Raw genomic sequence first — 5,978 nt, forward strand, 5'->3', positions numbered from 1 at the left:
ATCACAGGAGATTTATTACCAGCGAGCCATCAGCTGTCATCTATAAATATGAATTAGACATAGCCTCCTCTATAACTGAGCGTAGAGAAATAAATCGCTCATTAATGCGATCACCAGACAACTATATCCACCTCTGCACTGTGTTGTGTTTCACACTCTATCTCAGCAGCAGTCCTTCCTCCGCATTGGGGAAGAATAAAAAGTTGCTGTCCAAGGAAAGATGAGTGAACGAGTGAAGAAGAAAAAGGAGAAAAAAAAACCGTTTGAAAATGATGATATATTTTTTATTTTTATTTTTTTTTTTAAAGAAAATTGAACACAAAAAGGGAAAAACCTGTGGAAAATGTCTAAAGAAAAACTCTTGGTCGAATATGTACTATAATATGAAAAGGGAGAAAAGAAAAGAGGGGGAGTTTGTGTGTGATGTTTGTTACAATACGAATAGAAGAAGAAGAAGAGAGAGTTGAAAAGATCCTAATGGTTTTTTGTTATATACTGGGCCTACACACATAGTACAACAATAATAATAATAATATAACACAATGTTCTTATATATATATTCGTTTTCCCTATACACAGCATAGGGTTGTGTGCATGTCCCTTTCGTGTGTGCTGTGTGCTGTATAGTATACAGGACTATGGCGAAAGGAGGGTGCGCCGGATTTTAATACGGAACCGTTGCCAACTGGGCGAACGGACATTTAGTCTTTTCTTCCAAGGGGCTGCTACCGGTTTCATTGTATTTAGGTGTCTGGGCGCGTTTACTGGCAGACTATACTAGCCCGCGTACACACACACACACACACACTATCATCGCATCGGTCGTTTTGAGAGTTTAGTGACTGAAAGGCGAGGCTATTATTTTTTCAGACGCAGGTAATATGGCAATTATCTCTGCGATGGGACCTTAAATATAGAGAGTCCCGAATGAACAGTTGATGAACTCCACCACGTCGACTGTATTTTCATTAAATTTTGTTTGGAGTTGAAAATCAAAAGGGGATGAAAAAGGTTTCTTATTTTTCGTATAGACGATCGGATCTTTTTATTTTTCCCCTTCTTTAATTTATTAGCTTTTAAAAAGAAGTTGATGCGCCATCGCATAAAAACGAGTTCTGGGAGATGTGAACAAGTGAAGGGAAAAAAAAACCCAGAAAATAATCTTAGACACTTTCTCGATTTGATCAATAAAAAATATTGTCTTATAGACCAAATCATCAAGATGAAAAGGGATAGAAAAAATGGGGGGAAATAATAATTTTTGAATTATTTCGTTAGATCAATATTATATATCTTTTATCCTTCGAAAAAAAAAATATATCCCCCGTTTAGTTCTAAAGAAAAAAAAAGGAAGAAGAAAGAAGAGAAGAGAAGAAGAAGAAGATAAAAAGAAAACTGATAATAAATAAAGTGGCCTGGACAATAGGATCAATAAATTTCCAGGTCTAGAGTCTGAGCCAACCAGACGGATAGAAAGAAGAAGGAGGAAAGGTTGTTTTGCATCTTTGACACGGAGAATATGACCAGTTACTGCGGTAACAAACTCGGACGCGCACGTCTCCATAGTAAAAAAGAAAAAGAAAAAGAAGAAGAAAAAAGCCCCGTGTTATTATTTTGTGTGTGTGTGTTACCTTCAGAATATAAGAAAAGGGGAAAAAGAAGAAGAAGAAGAGTAAAAGAAAACCAGTGGGGGGTGTTTTCTCTCTCTTGGTCAAATTTAAAACCCGCCTCTTTTTCCACTATTATTCAAATGTGTTTGAAGAATTAAAAAAATAAAGGATCAGCCAGAACCTTTTTTTTCTTCTTTTTTTCTTAAATTTTCTTTTCCTTTTCCTCCAAAAGAGAAAAAAATAAATAAAAGGATATGTGTCGTCTCTTTAAAGAGTATAAAAAAGGGGGGGAATTACAATAAGTGGTTAATCTTGTTGAAAACAACGACGCGTCTTCTTCTTCTCTTCTTCTTCCTCAAGTGCAAATCCATCCGTCCGTGTTGTGGACGCGATGGCACTGATATACCAAAAGGGCGTGGTCTCTTCTTTTTCACAGCTCGTCAAACAACCTCATCTGCGTCTGTCTGCCACGTACACACGTGTGTACGAATTTCCCAATTTTATTCATTTTATTTATTTTGTTTTGTTTTTCAAATTTCGCGCTCAAAATTCGTTATTCTGAATTGGTTGGAAAAAAATTAATTTGACTTTGACGGGGTCACGCGCCGTGAGGGATCCCGACAGCGGCGGCGGCGGCTGCGGCGCTGAAACTGAAAAAAAGAAAAAGAAAAAAAAGTTGTGAACGAAACGGGAAAAAAAAAAAGATTTTTAACCACCACCGCCGCCGCCGACGCTGTCTGGCTTCGGTCTCGTCTTCTTCTTCTTCTTCTATTTGGTGTGTTTATATTTTTAGTTGCGTGCACTGCACTCTCTCCCGACGACTTCTGCTTCTTCTCCTCTTTCCTTATATTTTTTTTCCCTTTTTCTTTCTCGGTTGAATAAGAAAAATAGCCCCGGGCGTCAACCTGCTCCTGCTCACGCGGCGAAAAGGGAGGGGGGGGGGAAACAACAACAAGGAGTTAACAATGGCCAACTGAAAAGTCTCAAAAGAAAAATAAGAAGAAGAAGAAACGGTTACAACGTATCAGCGGGGAGAGAGTTGGTTCGTTCGTTCGTTCGTTCGTTTACAAGTGGAATAATAATTCAAAGCAACACCAAGAAGAAGGAGAAGAAGAGTCCAAGGTTAACAACACGTATCCCTCGAATTACACACCCCATATTCTTCTTTCTTTAAAAAAAAAATAAAATAAAGTTTTTTTCTCCCATTTTCTGGCGAAAAAGATTTGAAAAAAAAGGGGGAGAGAAGGAGATTGTGAATTTGGGACAAAATGGGTCGTAAAATTTTATACGATTTCTTAACTTCTTCTTCTTATTTCCTAGTGTGTCTAGTTTTTTCTTTTTCTTTTTCTTCCTTTTTTTGGTGGTTTGCATTTGTGCGTGTTGTGTCTGCCGGACGGCTCATCGTTGGGTCCGCCATCGTGTAACGACCGAACAGATGCAGAAAAGCCCGTCCAGTCGTTAAAAATGGTCCGCTCGGCATCAAACAAAATTGGTCCCTCATTTCTTATCTCCGTATTTTTTTTTATATTTTGGACGGGCGCAAAATTGGCCGGCAGAAAAGATCATCTTCTTCTTCTTCTTTTTTTTTCCTTCTTGTCTTTTGTGTTTTATACTCTCGACACTTTTTGGCTCGCGTTGATGATGATGAGGCGTTCGTCTAGCGTTTTGCTTTTCTTTTTTTAGTTATGTTATATACGGCAGGACCGGGAAAATTCATTGGGTCGATGAAAATCAAAGTTATACACCAAACCAACAGATGGTTGAAACTGCCAATCGGAAAACTCTATCATATAGGCAGCAGCAGCCCAGAATAATATACCAAGTTAAGAAAGTGCTCAGCTGTGTAACGCTATTGTATTCAAAAATATAAAATAGAATAAGAAAACTCGGCAGGGGGGGGGGGGGGTTTATCGGGACGTCTGATCGAATATCCCGCGGGCAGCGTCTATATGTTATACACTTAAATATAGAAGAAGAAGAAGAAGAAAAGAACTACCCCTTTTATTATCGCCTTTTTCTTTTTCTTTTAAATTTTATTCGGTTGCACAGCAAAGGTTGACGCCCCTTTTTTTTCGCTTGTGACGGGTGTACTAAACAGTTTCAGCCGGGACGACCAGAATAAATGATATCTAATCAGCGCTGATTAGGACACCCTCAAAACTCGCCAGGCTCATTATTATATCAAGTGAACTTGATGATAATTTAAAATTGAGGTTACTTCAAAAAATGGGTTAAAATTAAAAGAAATCAAAACGGTGCGGCTGTTGTATATAGATACATAATTGAATTAAAGTTAAACGAGATTTGTGCGTGCGTCTAATGCAAAGGGGGAGGGTGGAAAAGAAAAAAAGGAACAACAACAACAACATCAACTCGTGGGTCTCCATCTTTGTGGTGTGGTGGCATGGCGTGAGGTTGTTTTTACTATAGTACCCAGTGCGCCTGGATACTACTATATATACTATACACTACGACGTAGTAGTATATAGTAGTGAGATATAGTAGTAGTATACTATAAGGTTCGTAGTAAAACAGCCCCGGGCTACGACCGATCAACAAAGTTGACCTTTCGTCGGGTGCTGCTGCTGCTGCGGGTCCGGTTCTTTCGCTTGGCCAGAGGCTCTTATTTTCTTCCATCTCCTCTTCTTCTTCTTCTTCTTCTTCTTCTTCTTCTTCTTCTTCTTCTTCTTGTACAAGTGAAAAACTAGAACTTTAGACTTTCGGGGGAAAACGAGAGGGGTTAGTGTATGTTTACAACTTTTTTGTATTTTATTATTTTTCAAAAGTCGCGGGCACACGTTCGACAGTCCGAAAAAAAAAACTCCTCCTCCTCCCTCACGTCAAGTGACTGTTTTCTCTGCTGTTATCTGAAGAGAAAAAGGTATAATCCGTCGTCGCACTCGGGTCCGGTTTATTTTTTAAGATTTTTATTTTCCCTCCGTGAACGTCCGTGAAGAAAAAAGAGGAGTCCCTAAACCCTTGCGGGCATGTGCGATCACAAACGTGATGGTTTTATATTGCGTTGATATCAGAACTCGATATGTAAATTTTTTAAATTGGCGCCGTTTCCTATATTTTAATTCGAATGGTTCTTTTTTTCGGGGGGGATTTCTGCGCTGCGGTCGACACGTCGACACCCGAAAAACGCCACCCCTCTTTCTTATACTTTAGCCTTCACTTTTCTTTTCATTTCTCCCTATTTATTTGTGTGTGCGCCAGAGAGTAGTACGCGTCCCCTTGGCAACACAAAATCCCCTTTTTCTTATTCTATAGCCACAAAAAAAAAGCTCAAAAGTTAAATGGACATCTACGGGGTTTTTTAGCGCTCCCGTGTTTGTTACACGCACCTGGCGCTCACATCTTTTTTTTATATTTTTTTTAATTTTCTTTCCAACTTGACGAGATGAACTATCCACGTCATTTCGGCTACTGTCTGTCCCTGTTTTTATTTTGTATTCAAAAGGAAAATAGAAAAATTGAAAATCTTTTCTTTTTTTCTGGCGACGACGACGGCCAGTGGAAATCAAAAGCGGCGCCAACACTGGAAAACACTTTTCTCCGGATTCATTTCGCTTGTCGAATGTATTTCTATTTTTTACATCCAAGCGTGAATTTTCAAAAAATCTTTTTTTATTTTTATTTTTATTTTGTCGTGGTGATTTTGATAAAAGGAGAGGCGACGACCGGGTCATGTCGACGCACTCGGAGCGCGCGCGCGCGCGCGCAAAGTTTAAAATTTTGAAAAAAGATAAAAATAAAAAAGTGGTTGGTGGTGGTGGTGGTGGCTGGGATGATGACGCCAGTGTCTCGTAATGAGTTTGGCCCGAGTCTCTCTCTCTCTTCTCTTCCTCTATGCCTAATATCTCCTCCTTTGGCTGCCTTCTTCTTCTTGATTATAGTCATCGAAGGCGTTTCAAAGGCGGAGTCATCTTTTCTATGTGTGTCGACGGGAGATATAGTACGTGCAACAGTGGGTTGCTGTTACGATATATGTCTAGAGTGTGTAGAGTGTATATAGTTGTTGTTGTTGTTGTGTATAGTGAAAAATATAAAAGAAAAAAAGGGAAAAGGCTCCCTCTGGTGGTGTTGACCGCAAGACCCCCGTTTCTTTTTCCTCTCGGTCAGTTGTTGTGTAAAAAAGACCCTCGGGCACCCGCCACAAAAACCCGAACGAAAATTGAACAAGTCAAAGCTATACTATACTACTAAAGAAAGAAGAAAACCCCCCTCCGAGGCACATGTACAAGAGCTATAAGAGAGAGAGTCTGGTTTGCTGGACTTTTTGCTGCGCTGCTGATGCTGGTCAAGGGGAGAAAAATAAAATCAAGATATACACACAGCAGCAGAAATCTTTTAAAAAGAAGAAGA

This window comes from Daphnia pulicaria, chromosome 8, assembly GCF_021234035.1.
Source record: "Daphnia pulicaria isolate SC F1-1A chromosome 8, SC_F0-13Bv2, whole genome shotgun sequence".
NCBI lineage: Eukaryota > Metazoa > Arthropoda > Branchiopoda > Diplostraca > Daphniidae > Daphnia > Daphnia pulicaria.